General features: G+C 45.6%; 7 non-coding genes across 7 annotated transcripts; all 7 read right to left on the bottom strand.

Moving 5' to 3' along the window:
• Positions 1–2,043: 2,043 nt before the first annotated feature.
• Positions 2,044–2,114, bottom strand: trnag-gcc (transfer RNA glycine (anticodon GCC)). The gene has a single exon. It is a non-coding gene; the product is annotated as a tRNA-Gly (tRNA).
• A 2,579-nt stretch (positions 2,115–4,693) lies between these two features.
• Positions 4,694–4,764, bottom strand: trnag-gcc (transfer RNA glycine (anticodon GCC)). Its single transcript has one exon. It is a non-coding gene; the product is annotated as a tRNA-Gly (tRNA).
• Positions 4,765–7,343: 2,579 nt separating this feature from the next.
• trnag-gcc (transfer RNA glycine (anticodon GCC)) lies at positions 7,344–7,414 on the bottom strand. Its single transcript has one exon. It is a non-coding gene; the product is annotated as a tRNA-Gly (tRNA).
• Positions 7,415–9,993: 2,579 nt separating this feature from the next.
• Positions 9,994–10,064, bottom strand: trnag-gcc (transfer RNA glycine (anticodon GCC)). Its single transcript has one exon. It is a non-coding gene; the product is annotated as a tRNA-Gly (tRNA).
• A 2,579-nt stretch (positions 10,065–12,643) lies between these two features.
• On the bottom strand, positions 12,644–12,714 carry trnag-gcc (transfer RNA glycine (anticodon GCC)). The gene has a single exon. It is a non-coding gene; the product is annotated as a tRNA-Gly (tRNA).
• A 2,579-nt stretch (positions 12,715–15,293) lies between these two features.
• On the bottom strand, positions 15,294–15,364 carry trnag-gcc (transfer RNA glycine (anticodon GCC)). Its single transcript has one exon. It is a non-coding gene; the product is annotated as a tRNA-Gly (tRNA).
• A 2,579-nt stretch (positions 15,365–17,943) lies between these two features.
• On the bottom strand, positions 17,944–18,014 carry trnag-gcc (transfer RNA glycine (anticodon GCC)). The gene has a single exon. It is a non-coding gene; the product is annotated as a tRNA-Gly (tRNA).
• Between the last annotated feature and the right edge of the window lie 2,160 nt (positions 18,015–20,174).

Raw genomic sequence — 20,174 nt, 5'->3', positions numbered from 1 at the left:
TTCCTCATCCCTGGAACCATTCTCGTGAAACTTTTCTGCACCCTCTTAATGCCTTCACATCCTTACCAAAGTGTGGTGCCCTGAATCACACACAATACCAATCTTTTGCACAGGTTTATCATAACTTCCTTGCTTTTGTGCTCTATCCCCCTACTTATAAGAGCCAGGATCCCATTTGCTTTATGAACAGCTTTCTCAACCTGCCCTGCCACCTTCAATCATTTGTGCACATATGCCCCCAGGTCCCTCAGCTCCTGCACCCCATTTCGAACGGTACCCTTGATTTGAGATTGCCACTCCTCGTTCTTCCTACCAACACGAATCAATTCACACTACTCTGCATTAAATTTCATCTGCCACTCGTCCGCCCATTCCACCAGCCTGTCTATGTCCTCTTGAAGTTGATCACAATCCTCCTCACAGTTCACAGTACTTCCAAGTTTTGTGTCATCTGCAAATTTTGAATTTGTGGCCTGTACACCCGAGTCCAGGTCATTAATACATATCAGGAAAAGCAGGGCTGCTAACACATTCCCTAGGCTGCAACACATTTCATCATGAAAGCTTGCGCCCGCAACACAACAGAAACCTCGCAGGCTGCTGCACACCTCCATTTCATTCATAACCACATTTCCATCTTTCAAACTTCTTCTAACACAACTACACTACACTTTCTCCAAATATACAATCTGCTTCTCGCCCAATACACCTCTGCTTTAAACTCATCATTTTAAAAAGGCCTACAATTTGCAAAGATCATGCCCAACCGTCACAGCAGCCTGTCTCTTTACTAACACTTCACACCACTGCAATATCATTTCATGCAATATGTCAACATCTTCAAGCCACTACCTTTGTTCACATCCAGGTTTAATAGTGGGAGCACGGGGCCAAGGTGGCACTTCAACTGCTTGACGGAAAACAGGTCCTCCCTAGCAAAAGGCACAGTTACACACCTTTACTTACAGCTCAAAGAGGGACTGCTCAATAAGATTGGCACATAGAATTCCTGGCAATTTTGTCACAAAGAAGCAGGGAAAGGCAGAGGTGGCATTGAAGCTAAGTAGACTGAGACATACTACCAGCATCCATTCTGACTTTGTTTCATTCCAGTGTCAGTTGGGACCTGCTTCTATTAAATTAATACATCTATGCAAAGACCAGAGCGGGATTCGTACTCAGATGCATAGATCATGGGCACGACTGTATGCATTAGCAGCTCAACAACACGACCACGAGGCTACGAGAGGCAAGACCCACGACGCTGCTGTACAATTTTGGGTACCATCATTTTGGCTGGACGTCACAGTCTTGAAGTGAGGGAAAGGAGAATTTTACAAGGATCACATTAGGATGTGGGACTTCAGCTCGACGGAATGATTGCAGAAGCTGGCATTGTTCGCCTTCCAGCTGAGCAGGTTAAGTGGAGAGCTTACGCATTTACAATGACACTTGCAGTTTGCTACCAACTCTAAGACCTGTCATGTAAATCAGGTGTGAAGCTCTGAATTGACTCTGGAAAGAAGCAGAGTGAGACCCTGCCACGTCCCATTTCTGCTTTAATACAGCAGCGTGAAGAGCCATGGGATACTTTCCTACATGGAAGGTGATATGGAAATGCACATTGTTGTTGTTGTTGCTTGCGATTGCAGTGTGTGCAGAAAAGCTGTGCCTATGAATGATTTGATGGTAAGAAGTGAGAAGAGAAAAGAGAGAGAAAGGTGAAAAAGTGTCAAGTTGTGCTAATTTTGTTTTGCTCTTGCTAAATGATGAATATTTGTGAAAGCTGATGACTGTGGAGAATTGGAGAGAGTTGATAATGTGATGGCAGTAAGATAAGTGAAAGGATGAGTGGTGTTTTAAGAGGATTGTGTATTTGTAGGTGTTGAAGTAAGATGAAAGAAAAGGGTGCAGTGAAGCAGATGTTGAAAAGTTGTAGCAGCAAAATGGGAAAGACGCTGCGATGTGGCAGGGGGGAGGGGTGGGGGTGGTGCAGTGCAAAGAGCAGGGGAAGAAGGATGGAAATAGCAATAGGAGTATCATTGCATTGGCCGGGAATCGAACCCGGGCGTCCCGCGTGGCAGGCGAGAATTCTACCACTGAACCACCAATGCAATCACAGAATTCATTGGGTTTTCTTTGCTTTTCCTCAAGTTTAATTTGCAAACACTAGCATTTGCCATCAGTGTCCTTTCATCCAAGGACACATTCATGCAATGGTTACAGCGTAGAACAAGGCCATTCCGCCCATTGTGTCCATCACAGCTCTCTGCAAGGGCTAATCACCTAGCTCCACCGCCCTACTTTTTCCCTGTAGCCCTGCAAATATCTTCTCCACACGTCATTGTCCAATTCCTTTTTCAAAGCCACCATTCAATCTGCCTCCAGCACCCTCTCAGGCATTGCATTCCGCTTGCTATCAACTCGCTGCCGAAAAAACTTTTTCCTCATGTCGCCGTTGCTTCTTTTGCCAATCACTTTCAATCGGTGCCCCTGCTTCTCCGTCCTTCCGCCAACGGCAACGCTTTCTCCCTATCTACTCTGTCCACACCCCTCGTGATTTCCAACACCTCTATCAAATCTCCTCTTGATCTTCTCTACTCCAAAAACCCACAGCTCCATCTTCTCCAATCTATCCACGGAAATCAACTTCCTCATCCCTGGAACCATTCTCGTGAAACTTTTCTGCACCCTCTTAATGCCTTCACATCCTTACCAAAGTGTGGTGCCCTGAATCACACACAATACCAATCTTTTGCACAGGTTTATCATAACTTCCTTGCTTTTGTGCTCTATCCCCCTACTTATAAGAGCCAGGATCCCATTTGCTTTATGAACAGCTTTCTCAACCTGCCCTGCCACCTTCAATCATTTGTGCACATATGCCCCCAGGTCCCTCAGCTCCTGCACCCCATTTCGAACGGTACCCTTGATTTGAGATTGCCACTCCTCGTTCTTCCTACCAACACGAATCAATTCACACTACTCTGCATTAAATTTCATCTGCCACTCGTCCGCCCATTCCACCAGCCTGTCTATGTCCTCTTGAAGTTGATCACAATCCTCCTCACAGTTCACAGTACTTCCAAGTTTTGTGTCATCTGCAAATTTTGAATTTGTGGCCTGTACACCCGAGTCCAGGTCATTAATACATATCAGGAAAAGCAGGGCTGCTAACACATTCCCTAGGCTGCAACACATTTCATCATGAAAGCTTGCGCCCGCAACACAACAGAAACCTCGCAGGCTGCTGCACACCTCCATTTCATTCATAACCACATTTCCATCTTTCAAACTTCTTCTAACACAACTACACTACACTTTCTCCAAATATACAATCTGCTTCTCGCCCAATACACCTCTGCTTTAAACTCATCATTTTAAAAAGGCCTACAATTTGCAAAGATCATGCCCAACCGTCACAGCAGCCTGTCTCTTTACTAACACTTCACACCACTGCAATATCATTTCATGCAATATGTCAACATCTTCAAGCCACTACCTTTGTTCACATCCAGGTTTAATAGTGGGAGCACGGGGCCAAGGTGGCACTTCAACTGCTTGACGGAAAACAGGTCCTCCCTAGCAAAAGGCACAGTTACACACCTTTACTTACAGCTCAAAGAGGGACTGCTCAATAAGATTGGCACATAGAATTCCTGGCAATTTTGTCACAAAGAAGCAGGGAAAGGCAGAGGTGGCATTGAAGCTAAGTAGACTGAGACATACTACCAGCATCCATTCTGACTTTGTTTCATTCCAGTGTCAGTTGGGACCTGCTTCTATTAAATTAATACATCTATGCAAAGACCAGAGCGGGATTCGTACTCAGATGCATAGATCATGGGCACGACTGTATGCATTAGCAGCTCAACAACACGACCACGAGGCTACGAGAGGCAAGACCCACGACGCTGCTGTACAATTTTGGGTACCATCATTTTGGCTGGACGTCACAGTCTTGAAGTGAGGGAAAGGAGAGTTTTACCAGGATCACATTAGGATGTGGGACTTCAGCTCGACGGAATGATTGCAGAAGCTGGCATTGTTCGCCTTCCAACTGAGCAGGTTAAGTGGAGAGCTTACGCATTTACAATGACACTTGCAGTTTGCTACCAACTCTAAGACCTGTCATGTAAATCAGGTGTGAAGCTCTGAATTGACTCTGGAAAGAAGCAGAGTGAGACCCTGCCACGTCCCATTTCTGCTTTAATACAGCAGCGTGAAGAGCCATGGGATACTTTCCTACATGGAAGGTGATATGGAAATGCACATTGTTGTTGTTGTTGCTTGCGATTGCAGTGTGTGCAGAAAAGCTGTGCCTATGAATGATTTGATGGTAAGAAGTGAGAAGAGAAAAGAGAGAGAAAGGTGAAAAAGTGTCAAGTTGTGCTAATTTTGTTTTGCTCTTGCTAAATGATGAATATTTGTGAAAGCTGATGACTGTGGAGAATTGGAGAGAGTTGATAATGTGATGGCAGTAAGATAAGTGAAAGGATGAGTGGTGTTTTAAGAGGATTGCGTATTTGTAGGTGTTGAAGTAAGATGAAAGAAAAGGGTGCAGTGAAGCAGATGTTGAAAAGTTGTAGCAGCAAAATGGGAAAGACGCTGCGATGTGGCAGGGGGGAGGGGTGGGGGTGGTGCAGTGCAAAGAGCAGGGGAAGAAGGATGGAAATAGCAATAGGAGTATCATTGCATTGGCCGGGAATCGAACCCGGGCCTCCCGCGTGGCAGGCGAGAATTCTACCACTGAACCACCAATGCAATCACAGAATTCATTGGGTTTTCTTTGCTTTTCCTCAAGTTTAATTTGCAAACACTAGCATTTGCCATCAGTGTCCTTTCATCCAAGGACACATTCATGCAATGGTTACAGCGTAGAACAAGGCCATTCCGCCCATTGTGTCCATCACAGCTCTCTGCAAGGGCTAATCACCTAGCTCCACCGCCCTACTTTTTCCCTGTAGCCCTGCAAATATCTTCTCCACACGTCATTGTCCAATTCCTTTTTCAAAGCCACCATTCAATCTGCCTCCAGCACACTCTCAGGCATTGCATTCCGCTTGCTATCAACTCGCTGCCGAAAAAACTTTTTCCTCATGTCGCCGTTGCTTCTTTTGCCAATCACTTTCAATCGGTGCCCCTGCTTCTCCGTCCTTCCGCCAACGGCAACGCTTTCTCCCTATCTACTCTGTCCACACCCCTCGTGATTTCCAACACCTCTATCAAATCTCCTCTTGATCTTCTCTACTCCAAAAACCCACAGCTCCATCTTCTCCAATCTATCCACGGAAATCAACTTCCTCATCCCTGGAACCATTCTCGTGAAACTTTTCTGCACCCTCTTAATGCCTTCACATCCTTACCAAAGTGTGGTGCCCTGAATCACACACAATACCAATCTTTTGCACAGGTTTATCATAACTTCCTTGCTTTTGTGCTCTATCCCCCTACTTATAAGAGCCAGGATCCCATTTGCTTTATGAACAGCTATCTCAACCTGCCCTGCCACCTTCAATCATTTGTGCACATATGCCCTCAGGTCCCTCAGCTCCTGCACCCCATTTCGAACGGTACCCTTGATTTGAGATTGCCACTCCTCGTTCTTCCTCCCAACACGAATCACTTCACACTTCTCTGCATTAAATTTCATCTGCCACTCGTCCGCCCATTCCACCAGCCTGTCTATGTCCTCTTGAAGTTGATCACAATCCTCCTCACAGTTCACAGTACTTCCAAGTTTTGTGTCATCTGCAAATTTTGAATTTGTGGCCTGTACACCCGAGTCCAGGTCATTAATACATATCAGGAAAAGCAGGGCTGTTAACACATTCCCTAGGCTGCAACACATTTCATCATGCAAGCTTGCGCCCGCAACACCACAGAAACCTCGCAGGCTGCTGCACACCTCCATTTCATTCATAACCACATTTCCATCTTTCAAACTTCTTCTAACACAACTACACTACACTTTCTCCAAATATACAATCTGCTTCTCGCCCAATACACCTCTGCTTTAAACTCATCATTTTAAAAAGGCCTACAATTTGCAAAGATCATGCCCAACCGTCACAGCAGCCTGTCTCTTTACTAACACTTCACACCACTGCAATATCATTTCATGCAATATGTCAACATCTTCAAGCCACTACCTTTGTTCACATCCAGGTTTAATAGTGGGAGCACGGGGCCAAGGTGGCACTTCAACTGCTTGACGGAAAACAGGTCCTCCCTAGCAAAAGGCACAGTTACACACCTTTACTTACAGCTCAAAGAGGGACTGCTCAATAAGATTGGCACATAGAATTCCTGGCAATTTTGTCACAAAGAAGCAGGGAAAGGCAGAGGTGGCATTGAAGCTAAGTAGACTGAGACATACTACCAGCATCCATTCTGACTTTGTTTCATTCCAGTGTCAGTTGGGACCTGCTTCTATTAAATTAATACATCTATGCAAAGACCAGAGCGGGATTCGTACTCAGATGCATAGATCATGGGCACGACTGTATGCATTAGCAGCTCAACAACACGACCACGAGGCTACGAGAGGCAAGACCCACGACGCTGCTGTACAATTTTGGGTACCATCATTTTGGCTGGACGTCACAGTCTTGAAGTGAGGGAAAGGAGAATTTTACAAGGATCACATTAGGATGTGGGACTTCAGCTCGACGGAATGATTGCAGAAGCTGGCATTGTTCGCCTTCCAGCTGAGCAGGTTAAGTGGAGAGCTTACGCATTTACAATGACACTTGCAGTTTGCTACCAACTCTAAGACCTGTCATGTAAATCAGGTGTGAAGCTCTGAATTGACTCTGGAAAGAAGCAGAGTGAGACCCTGCCACGTCCCATTTCTGCTTTAATACAGCAGCGTGAAGAGCCATGGGATACTTTCCTACATGGAAGGTGATATGGAAATGCACATTGTTGTTGTTGTTGCTTGCGATTGCAGTGTGTGCAGAAAAGCTGTGCCTATGAATGATTTGATGGTAAGAAGTGAGAAGAGAAAAGAGAGAGAAAGGTGAAAAAGTGTCAAGTTGTGCTAATTTTGTTTTGCTCTTGCTAAATGATGAATATTTGTGAAAGCTGATGACTGTGGAGAATTGGAGAGAGTTGATAATGTGATGGCAGTAAGATAAGTGAAAGGATGAGTGGTGTTTTAAGAGGATTGTGTATTTGTAGGTGTTGAAGTAAGATGAAAGAAAAGGGTGCAGTGAAGCAGATGTTGAAAAGTTGTAGCAGCAAAATGGGAAAGACGCTGCGATGTGGCAGGGGGGAGGGGTGGGGGTGGTGCAGTGCAAAGAGCAGGGGAAGAAGGATGGAAATAGCAATAGGAGTATCATTGCATTGGCCGGGAATCGAACCCGGGCCTCCCGCGTGGCAGGCGAGAATTCTACCACTGAACCACCAATGCAATCACAGAATTCATTGGGTTTTCTTTGCTTTTCCTCAAGTTTAATTTGCAAACACTAGCATTTGCCATCAGTGTCCTTTCATCCAAGGACACATTCATGCAATGGTTACAGCGTAGAACAAGGCCATTCCGCCCATTGTGTCCATCACAGCTCTCTGCAAGGGCTAATCACCTAGCTCCACCGCCCTACTTTTTCCCTGTAGCCCTGCAAATATCTTCTCCACACGTCATTGTCCAATTCCTTTTTCAAAGCCACCATTCAATCTGCCTCCAGCACCCTCTCAGGCATTGCATTCCGCTTGCTATCAACTCGCTGCCGAAAAAACTTTTTCCTCATGTCGCCGTTGCTTCTTTTGCCAATCACTTTCAATCGGTGCCCCTGCTTCTCCGTCCTTCCGCCAACGGCAACGCTTTCTCCCTATCTACTCTGTCCACACCCCTCGTGATTTCCAACACCTCTATCAAATCTCCTCTTGATCTTCTCTACTCCAAAAACCCACAGCTCCATCTTCTCCAATCTATCCACGGAAATCAACTTCCTCATCCCTGGAACCATTCTCGTGAAACTTTTCTGCACCCTCTTAATGCCTTCACATCCTTACCAAAGTGTGGTGCCCTGAATCACACACAATACCAATCTTTTGCACAGGTTTATCATAACTTCCTTGCTTTTGTGCTCTATCCCCCTACTTATAAGAGCCAGGATCCCATTTGCTTTATGAACAGCTTTCTCAACCTGCCCTGCCACCTTCAATCATTTGTGCACATATGCCCCCAGGTCCCTCAGCTCCTGCACCCCATTTCGAACGGTACCCTTGATTTGAGATTGCCACTCCTCGTTCTTCCTACCAACACGAATCAATTCACACTACTCTGCATTAAATTTCATCTGCCACTCGTCCGCCCATTCCACCAGCCTGTCTATGTCCTCTTGAAGTTGATCACAATCCTCCTCACAGTTCACAGTACTTCCAAGTTTTGTGTCATCTGCAAATTTTGAATTTGTGGCCTGTACACCCGAGTCCAGGTCATTAATACATATCAGGAAAAGCAGGGCTGCTAACACATTCCCTAGGCTGCAACACATTTCATCATGAAAGCTTGCGCCCGCAACACAACAGAAACCTCGCAGGCTGCTGCACACCTCCATTTCATTCATAACCACATTTCCATCTTTCAAACTTCTTCTAACACAACTACACTACACTTTCTCCAAATATACAATCTGCTTCTCGCCCAATACACCTCTGCTTTAAACTCATCATTTTAAAAAGGCCTACAATTTGCAAAGATCATGCCCAACCGTCACAGCAGCCTGTCTCTTTACTAACACTTCACACCACTGCAATATCATTTCATGCAATATGTCAACATCTTCAAGCCACTACCTTTGTTCACATCCAGGTTTAATAGTGGGAGCACGGGGCCAAGGTGGCACTTCAACTGCTTGACGGAAAACAGGTCCTCCCTAGCAAAAGGCACAGTTACACACCTTTACTTACAGCTCAAAGAGGGACTGCTCAATAAGATTGGCACATAGAATTCCTGGCAATTTTGTCACAAAGAAGCAGGGAAAGGCAGAGGTGGCATTGAAGCTAAGTAGACTGAGACATACTACCAGCATCCATTCTGACTTTGTTTCATTCCAGTGTCAGTTGGGACCTGCTTCTATTAAATTAATACATCTATGCAAAGACCAGAGCGGGATTCGTACTCAGATGCATAGATCATGGGCACGACTGTATGCATTAGCAGCTCAACAACACGACCACGAGGCTACGAGAGGCAAGACCCACGACGCTGCTGTACAATTTTGGGTACCATCATTTTGGCTGGACGTCACAGTCTTGAAGTGAGGGAAAGGAGAGTTTTACCAGGATCACATTAGGATGTGGGACTTCAGCTCGACGGAATGATTGCAGAAGCTGGCATTGTTCGCCTTCCAACTGAGCAGGTTAAGTGGAGAGCTTACGCATTTACAATGACACTTGCAGTTTGCTACCAACTCTAAGACCTGTCATGTAAATCAGGTGTGAAGCTCTGAATTGACTCTGGAAAGAAGCAGAGTGAGACCCTGCCACGTCCCATTTCTGCTTTAATACAGCAGCGTGAAGAGCCATGGGATACTTTCCTACATGGAAGGTGATATGGAAATGCACATTGTTGTTGTTGTTGCTTGCGATTGCAGTGTGTGCAGAAAAGCTGTGCCTATGAATGATTTGATGGTAAGAAGTGAGAAGAGAAAAGAGAGAGAAAGGTGAAAAAGTGTCAAGTTGTGCTAATTTTGTTTTGCTCTTGCTAAATGATGAATATTTGTGAAAGCTGATGACTGTGGAGAATTGGAGAGAGTTGATAATGTGATGGCAGTAAGATAAGTGAAAGGATGAGTGGTGTTTTAAGAGGATTGCGTATTTGTAGGTGTTGAAGTAAGATGAAAGAAAAGGGTGCAGTGAAGCAGATGTTGAAAAGTTGTAGCAGCAAAATGGGAAAGACGCTGCGATGTGGCAGGGGGGAGGGGTGGGGGTGGTGCAGTGCAAAGAGCAGGGGAAGAAGGATGGAAATAGCAATAGGAGTATCATTGCATTGGCCGGGAATCGAACCCGGGCCTCCCGCGTGGCAGGCGAGAATTCTACCACTGAACCACCAATGCAATCACAGAATTCATTGGGTTTTCTTTGCTTTTCCTCAAGTTTAATTTGCAAACACTAGCATTTGCCATCAGTGTCCTTTCATCCAAGGACACATTCATGCAATGGTTACAGCGTAGAACAAGGCCATTCCGCCCATTGTGTCCATCACAGCTCTCTGCAAGGGCTAATCACCTAGCTCCACCGCCCTACTTTTTCCCTGTAGCCCTGCAAATATCTTCTCCACACGTCATTGTCCAATTCCTTTTTCAAAGCCACCATTCAATCTGCCTCCAGCACACTCTCAGGCATTGCATTCCGCTTGCTATCAACTCGCTGCCGAAAAAACTTTTTCCTCATGTCGCCGTTGCTTCTTTTGCCAATCACTTTCAATCGGTGCCCCTGCTTCTCCGTCCTTCCGCCAACGGCAACGCTTTCTCCCTATCTACTCTGTCCACACCCCTCGTGATTTCCAACACCTCTATCAAATCTCCTCTTGATCTTCTCTACTCCAAAAACCCACAGCTCCATCTTCTCCAATCTATCCACGGAAATCAACTTCCTCATCCCTGGAACCATTCTCGTGAAACTTTTCTGCACCCTCTTAATGCCTTCACATCCTTACCAAAGTGTGGTGCCCTGAATCACACACAATACCAATCTTTTGCACAGGTTTATCATAACTTCCTTGCTTTTGTGCTCTATCCCCCTACTTATAAGAGCCAGGATCCCATTTGCTTTATGAACAGCTTTCTCAACCTGCCCTGCCACCTTCAATCATTTGTGCACATATGCCCCCAGGTCCCTCAGCTCCTGCACCCCATTTCGAACGGTACCCTTGATTTGAGATTGCCACTCCTCGTTCTTCCTCCCAACACGAATCACTTCACACTTCTCTGCATTAAATTTCATCTGCCACTCGTCCGCCCATTCCACCAGCCTGTCTATGTCCTCTTGAAGTTGATCACAATCCTCCTCACAGTTCACAGTACTTCCAAGTTTTGTGTCATCTGCAAATTTTGAATTTGTGGCCTGTACACCCGAGTCCAGGTCATTAATACATATCAGGAAAAGCAGGGCTGTTAACACATTCCCTAGGCTGCAACACATTTCATCATGCAAGCTTGCGCCCGCAACACCACAGAAACCTCGCAGGCTGCTGCACACCTCCATTTCATTCATAACCACATTTCCATCTTTCAAACTTCTTCTAACACAACTACACTACACTTTCTCCAAATATACAATCTGCTTCTCGCCCAATACACCTCTGCTTTAAACTCATCATTTTAAAAAGGCCTACAATTTGCAAAGATCATGCCCAACCGTCACAGCAGCCTGTCTCTTTACTAACACTTCACACCACTGCAATATCATTTCATGCAATATGTCAACATCTTCAAGCCACTACCTTTGTTCACATCCAGGTTTAATAGTGGGAGCACGGGGCCAAGGTGGCACTTCAACTGCTTGACGGAAAACAGGTCCTCCCTAGCAAAAGGCACAGTTACACACCTTTACTTACAGCTCAAAGAGGGACTGCTCAATAAGATTGGCACATAGAATTCCTGGCAATTTTGTCACAAAGAAGCAGGGAAAGGCAGAGGTGGCATTGAAGCTAAGTAGACTGAGACATACTACCAGCATCCATTCTGACTTTGTTTCATTCCAGTGTCAGTTGGGACCTGCTTCTATTAAATTAATACATCTATGCAAAGACCAGAGCGGGATTCGTACTCAGATGCATAGATCATGGGCACGACTGTATGCATTAGCAGCTCAACAACACGACCACGAGGCTACGAGAGGCAAGACCCACGACGCTGCTGTACAATTTTGGGTACCATCATTTTGGCTGGACGTCACAGTCTTGAAGTGAGGGAAAGGAGAATTTTACTAGGATCACATTAGGATGTGGGACTTCAGCTCGACGGAATGATTGCAGAAGCTGGCATTGTTCGCCTTCCAGCTGAGCAGGTTAAGTGGAGAGCTTACGCATTTACAATGACACTTGCAGTTTGCTACCAACTCTAAGACCTGTCATGTAAATCAGGTGTGAAGCTCTGAATTGACTCTGGAAAGAAGCAGAGTGAGACCCTGCCACGTCCCATTTCTGCTTTAATACAGCAGCGTGAAGAGCCATGGGATACTTTCCTACATGGAAGGTGATATGGAAATGCACATTGTTGTTGTTGTTGCTTGCGATTGCAGTGTGTGCAGAAAAGCTGTGCCTATGAATGATTTGATGGTAAGAAGTGAGAAGAGAAAAGAGAGAGAAAGGTGAAAAAGTGTCAAGTTGTGCTAATTTTGTTTTGCTCTTGCTAAATGATGAATATTTGTGAAAGCTGATGACTGTGGAGAATTGGAGAGAGTTGATAATGTGATGGCAGTAAGATAAGTGAAAGGATGAGTGGTGTTTTAAGAGGATTGTGTATTTGTAGGTGTTGAAGTAAGATGAAAGAAAAGGGTGCAGTGAAGCAGATGTTGAAAAGTTGTAGCAGCAAAATGGGAAAGACGCTGCGATGTGGCAGGGGGGAGGGGTGGGGGTGGTGCAGTGCAAAGAGCAGGGGAAGAAGGATGGAAATAGCAATAGGAGTATCATTGCATTGGCCGGGAATCGAACCCGGGCCTCCCACGTGGCAGGCGAGAATTCTACCACTGAACCACCAATGCAATCACAGAATTCATTGGGTTTTCTTTGCTTTTCCTCAAGTTTAATTTGCAAACACTAGCATTTGCCATCAGTGTCCTTTCATCCAAGGACACATTCATGCAATGGTTACAGCGTAGAACAAGGCCATTCCGCCCATTGTGTCCATCACAGCTCTCTGCAAGGGCTAATCACCTAGCTCCACCGCCCTACTTTTTCCCTGTAGCCCTGCAAATATCTTCTCCACACGTCATTGTCCAATTCCTTTTTCAAAGCCACCATTCAATCTGCCTCCAGCACCCTCTCAGGCATTGCATTCCGCTTGCTATCAACTCGCTGCCGAAAAAACTTTTTCCTCATGTCGCCGTTGCTTCTTTTGCCAATCACTTTCAATCGGTGCCCCTGCTTCTCCGTCCTTCCGCCAACGGCAACGCTTTCTCCCTATCTACTCTGTCCACACCCCTCGTGATTTCCAACACCTCTATCAAATCTCCTCTTGATCTTCTCTACTCCAAAAACCCACAGCTCCATCTTCTCCAATCTATCCACGGAAATCAACTTCCTCATCCCTGGAACCATTCTCGTGAAACTTTTCTGCACCCTCTTAATGCCTTCACATCCTTACCAAAGTGTGGTGCCCTGAATCACACACAATACCAATCTTTTGCACAGGTTTATCATAACTTCCTTGCTTTTGTGCTCTATCCCCCTACTTATAAGAGCCAGGATCCCATTTGCTTTATGAACAGCTTTCTCAACCTGCCCTGCCACCTTCAATCATTTGTGCACATATGCCCCCAGGTCCCTCAGCTCCTGCACCCCATTTCGAACGGTACCCTTGATTTGAGATTGCCACTCCTCGTTCTTCCTCCCAACACGAATCACTTCACACTTCTCTGCATTAAATTTCATCTGCCACTCGTCCGCCCATTCCACCAGCCTGTCTATGTCCTCTTGAAGTTGATCACAATCCTCCTCACAGTTCACAGTACTTCCAAGTTTTGTGTCATCTGCAAATTTTGAATTTGTGGCCTGTACACCCGAGTCCAGGTCATTAATACATATCAGGAAAAGCAGGGCTGCTAACACATTCCCTAGGCTGCAACACATTTCATCATGAAAGCTTGCGCCCGCAACACAACAGAAACCTCGCAGGCTGCTGCACACCTCCATTTCATTCATAACCACATTTCCATCTTTCAAACTTCTTCTAACACAACTACACTACACTTTCTCCAAATATACAATCTGCTTCTCGCCCAATACACCTCTGCTTTAAACTCATCATTTTAAAAAGGCCTACAATTTGCAAAGATCATGCCCAACCGTCACAGCAGCCTGTCTCTTTACTAACACTTCACACCACTGCAATATCATTTCATGCAATATGTCAACATCTTCAAGCCACTACCTTTGTTCACATCCAGGTTTAATAGTGGGAGCACGGGGCCAATGTGGCACTTCAACTGCTTGACGGAAAACAGGTCCTCCCTAGCAAAAGGCACAGTTACACACCTTTACTTACAGCTCAAAGAGGGACTGCTCAATAAGATTGGCACATAGAATTTCTGGCAATTTTGTCACAAAGAAGCAGGGAAAGGCAGAGGTGGCATTGAAGCTAAGTAGACTGAGACATACTACCAGCATCCATTCTGACTTTGTTTCATTCCAGTGTCAGTTGGGACCTGCTTCTATTAAATTAATACATCTATGCAAAGACCAGAGCGGGATTCGTACTCAGATGCATAGATCATGGGCACGACTGTATGCATTAGCAGCTCAACAACACGACCACGAGGCTACGAGAGGCAAGACCCACGACGCTGCTGTACAATTTTGGGTACCATCATTTTGGCTGGACGTCACAGTCTTGAAGTGAGGGAAAGGAGAGTTTTACCAGGATCACATTAGGATGTGGGACTTCAGCTCGACGGAATGATTGCAGAAGCTGGCATTGTTCGCCTTCCAGCTGAGCAGGTTAAGTGGAGAGCTTACGCATTTACAATGACACTTGCAGTTTGCTACCAACTCTAAGACCTGTCATGTAAATCAGGTGTGAAGCTCTGAATTGACTCTGGAAAGAAGCAGAGTGAGACCCTGCCACGTCCCATTTCTGCTTTAATACAGCAGCGTGAAGAGCCATGGGATACTTTCCTACATGGAAGGTGATATGGAAATGCACATTGTTGTTGTTGTTGCTTGCGATTGCAGTGTGTGCAGAAAAGCTGTGCCTATGAATGATTTGATGGTAAGAAGTGAGAAGAGAAAAGAGAGAGAAAGGTGAAAAAGTGTCAAGTTGTGCTAATTTTGTTTTGCTCTTGCTAAATGATGAATATTTGTGAAAGCTGATGACTGTGGAGAATTGGAGAGAGTTGATAATGTGATGGCAGTAAGATAAGTGAAAGGATGAGTGGTGTTTTAAGAGGATTGTGTATTTGTAGGTGTTGAAGTAAGATGAAAGAAAAGGGTGCAGTGAAGCAGATGTTGAAAAGTTGTAGCAGCAAAATGGGAAAGACGCTGCGATGTGGCAGGGGGGAGGGGTGGGGGTGGTGCAGTGCAAAGAGCAGGGGAAGAAGGATGGAAATAGCAATAGGAGTATCATTGCATTGGCCGGGAATCGAACCCGGGTCTCCCGCGTGGCAGGCGAGAATTCTACCACTGAACCACCAATGCAATCACAGAATTCATTGGGTTTTCTTTGCTTTTCCTCAAGTTTAATTTGCAAACACTAGCATTTGCCATCAGTGTCCTTTCATCCAAGGACACATTCATGCAATGGTTACAGCGTAGAACAAGGCCATTCCGCCCATTGTGTCCATCACAGCTCTCTGCAAGGGCTAATCACCTAGCTCCACCGCCCTACTTTTTCCCTGTAGCCCTGCAAATATCTTCTCCACACGTCATTGTCCAATTCCTTTTTCAAAGCCACCATTCAATCTGCCTCCAGCACCCTCTCAGGCATTGCATTCCGCTTGCTATCAACTCGCTGCCGAAAAAACTTTTTCCTCATGTCGCCGTTGCTTCTTTTGCCAATCACTTTCAATCGGTGCCCCTGCTTCTCCGTCCTTCCGCCAACGGCAACGCTTTCTCCCTATCTACTCTGTCCACACCCCTCGTGATTTCCAACACCTCTATCAAATCTCCTCTTGATCTTCTCTACTCCAAAAACCCACAGCTCCATCTTCTCCAATCTATCCACGGAAATCAACTTCCTCATCCCTGGAACCATTCTCGTGAAACTTTTCTGCACCCTCTTAATGCCTTCACATCCTTACCAAAGTGTGGTGCCCTGAATCACACACAATACCAATCTTTTGCACAGGTTTATCATAACTTCCTTGCTTTTGTGCTCTATCCCCCTACTTATAAGAGCCAGGATCCCATTTGCTTTATGAACAGCTTTCTCAACCTGCCCTGCCACCTTCAATCATTTGTGCACATATGCCCCCAGGTCCCTCAGCTCCTGCACCCCATTTCGAACGGTACCCTTGATTTGAGATTGCCACTCCTCGTTCTTCCTCCCAACACGAATCACTTCACACTTCTCTGCATTAAATTTCATCTGCCACTCGTCCGCCCATTCCACCAGCCTGTCTATGTCCTCTTGAAGTTGATCACAATCCTCCTCACAGTTCACAGTACTTCCAAGTTTTGTGTCATCTGCAAATTTTGAATTTGTGGCCTGTACACCCGAGTCCAGGTCATTAATACATATCAGGAAAAGCAGGGCTGCTAACACATTCCCTAGGCTGCAACACATTTCATCATGAAATCTTGCGCCCGCAACACAACAGAAACCTCGCAGGCTGCTGCACACCTCCATTTCATTCATAACCACATTTCCATCTTTCAAACTTCTTCTAACACAACTACACTACACTTTCTCCAAATATACAATCTGCTTCTCGCCCAATACACCTCTGCTTTAAACTCATCATTTTAAAAAGGCCTACAATTTGCAAAGATCATGCCCAACCGTCACAGCAGCCTGTCTCTTTACTAACACTTCACACCACTGCAATATCATTTCATGCAATATGTCAACATCTTCAAGCCACTACCTTTGTTCACATCCAGGTTTAATAGTGGGAGCACGGGGCCAATGTGGCACTTCAACTGCTTGACGGAAAACAGGTCCTCCCTAGCAAAAGGCACAGTTACACACCTTTACTTACAGCTCAAAGAGGGACTGCTCAATAAGATTGGCACATAGAATTTCTGGCAATTTTGTCACAAAGAAGCAGGGAAAGGCAGAGGTGGCATTGAAGCTAAGTAGACTGAGACATACTACCAGCATCCATTCTGACTTTGTTTCATTCCAGTGTCAGTTGGGACCTGCTTCTATTAAATTAATACATCTATGCAAAGACCAGAGCGGGATTCGTACTCAGATGCATAGATCATGGGCACGACTGTATGCATTAGCAGCTCAACAACACGACCACGAGGCTACGAGAGGCAAGACCCACGACGCTGCTGTACAATTTTGGGTACCATCATTTTGGCTGGACGTCACAGTCTTGAAGTGAGGGAAAGGAGAGTTTTACCAGGATCACATTAGGATGTGGGACTTCAGCTCGACGGAATGATTGCAGAAGCTGGCATTGTTCGCCTTCCAACTGAGCAGGTTAAGTGGAGAGCTTACGCATTTACAATGACACTTGCAGTTTGCTACCAACTCTAAGACCTGTCATGTAAATCGGGTGTGAAGCTCTGAGTTGACTCTGGAAAGAAGCAGAGTGAGACCCTGCCACGTCCCATTTCTGCTTTAATACAGCAGCGTGAAGAGCCATGGGATACTTTCCTACATGGAAGGTGATATGGAAATGCACATTGTTGTTGTTGTTGCTTGCGATTGCAGTGTGTGCAGAAAAGCTGTGCCTATGAATGATTTGATGGTAAGAAGTGAGAAGAGAAAAGAGAGAGAAAGGTGAAAAAGTGTCAAGTTGTGCTAATTTTGTTTTGCTCTTGCTAAATGATGAATATTTGTGAAAGCTGATGACTGTGGAGAATTGGAGAGAGTTGATAATGTGATGGCAGTAAGATAAGTGAAAGGATGAGTGGTGTTTTAAGAGGATTGTGTATTTGTAGGTGTTGAAGTAAGATGAAAGAAAAGGGTGCAGTGAAGCAGATGTTGAAAAGTTGTAGCAGCAAAATGGGAAAGACGCTGCGATGTGGCAGGGGGGAGGGGTGGGGGTGGTGCAGTGCAAAGAGCAGGGGAAGAAGGATGGAAATAGCAATAGGAGTATCATTGCATTGGCCGGGAATCGAACCCGGGCCTCCCGCGTGGCAGGCGAGAATTCTACCACTGAACCACCAATGCAATCACAGAATTCATTGGGTTTTCTTTGCTTTTCCTCAAGTTTAATTTGTAAACACTAGCATTTGCCATCAGTGTCCTTTCATCCAAGGACACATTCATGCAATGGTTACAGCGTAGAACAAGGCCATTCCGCCCATTGTGTCCATCACAGCTCTCTGCAAGGGCTAATCACCTAGCTCCACCGCCCTACTTTTTCCCTGTAGCCCTGCAAATATCTTCTCCACACGTCATTGTCCAATTCCTTTTTCAAAGCCACCATTCAATCTGCCTCCAGCACACTCTCAGGCATTGCATTCCGCTTGCTATCAACTCGCTGCCGAAAAAACTTTTTCCTCATGTCGCCGTTGCTTCTTTTGCCAATCACTTTCAATCGGTGCCCCTGCTTCTCCGTCCTTCCGCCAACGGCAACGCTTTCTCCCTATCTACTCTGTCCACACCCCTCGTGATTTCCAACACCTCTATCAAATCTCCTCTTGATCTTCTCTACTCCAAAAACCCACAGCTCCATCTTCTCCAATCTATCCACGGAAATCAACTTCCTCATCCCTGGAACCATTCTCGTGAAACTTTTCTGCACCCTCTTAATGCCTTCACATCCTTTCCAAAGTGTGGTGCCCTGAATCACACACAATACCAATCTTTTGCACAGGTTTATCATAACTTCCTTGCTTTTGTGCTCTATCCCCCTACTTATAAGAGCCAGGATCCCATTTGCTTTATGAACAGCTTTCTCAACCTGCCCTGCCACCTTCAATCATTTGTGCACATATGCCCCCAGGTCCCTCAGCTCCTGCACCCCATTTCGAACGGTACCCTTGATTTGAGATTGCCACTCCTCGTTCTTCCTCCCAACACGAATCACTTCACACTTCTCTGCATTAAATTTCATCTGCCACTCGTCCGCCCATTCCACCAGCCTGTCTATGTCCTCTTGAAGTTGATCACAATCCTCCTCACAGTTCACAGTACTTCCAAGTTTTGTGTCATCTGCAAATTTTGAATTTGTGGCCTGTACACCCGAGTCCAGGTCATTAATACATATCAGGAAAAGCAGGGCTGCTAACACATTCCCTAGACTGCAACACATTTCATCATGAAAGCTTGCGCCCGCAACACCACAGAAACCTCGCAGGCTGCTGCACACCTCCATTTCATTCATAACCACATTTCCATCTTTCAAACTTCTTCTAACACAACTACACTACACTTTCTCCAAATATACAATCTGCTTCTCGCCCAATACACCTCTGCTTTAAACTCATCATTTTAAAAAGGCCTACAATTTGCAAAGATCATGCCCAACCGTCACAGCAGCCTGTCTCTTTACTAACACTTCACACCACTGCAATATCATTTCATGCAATATGTCAACATCTTCAAGCCACTACCTTTGTTCACATCCAGGTTTAATAGTGGGAGCACGGGGCCAAGGTGGCACTTCAACTGCTTGACGGAAAACAGGTCCTCCCTAGCAAAAGGCACAGTTACACACCTTTACTTACAGCTCAAAGAGGGACTGCTCAATAAGATTGGCACATAGAATTCCTGGCAATTTTGTCACAAAGAAGCAGGGAAAGGCAGAGGTGGCATTGAAGCTAAGTAGACTGAGACATACTACCAGCATCCATTCTGACTCTGTTTCATTCCAGTGTCAGTTGGGACCTGCTTCTATTAAATTAATTCTTTCTTTCTTTTTTTCTTTTGGGCCTCCTTATCTCGAGAGACAATGGATACGCGCCTGGAGGTGGTCAGTGGTTTGTGAAGCAGCGCCTGGAGTGGCTATAAAGGCCAATTCTGGAGTGACAGGCTCTTCCACAGGTGCTGCAGAGAAATTTGTTTGTTGGGGCTGTTGCACAGTTGGCTCTCCCCTTGCGCCTCTGTCTTTTTTCCTGCCAACTACTAAGTCTCTTCGACTCGCCACAATTTAGCCCTGTCTTTATGGCTGCCCGCCATACATCTATGCAAAGACCAGAGCGGGATTCGTACTCAGATGCATAGATCATGGGCACGACTGTATGCATTAGCAGCTCAACAACACGACCACGAGGCTACGAGAGGCAAGACCCACGACGCTGCTGTACAATTTTGGGTACCATCATTTTGGCTGGACGTCACAGTCTTGAAGTGAGGGAAAGGAGAGTTTTACTAGGATCACATTAG

The sequence above is a fragment of the Heterodontus francisci genome, chromosome 1, assembly GCF_036365525.1.
Source record: "Heterodontus francisci isolate sHetFra1 chromosome 1, sHetFra1.hap1, whole genome shotgun sequence".
Taxonomy (NCBI): domain Eukaryota; kingdom Metazoa; phylum Chordata; class Chondrichthyes; order Heterodontiformes; family Heterodontidae; genus Heterodontus; species Heterodontus francisci.
This window is presented reverse-complemented; position numbering and strand designations above follow the sequence as displayed.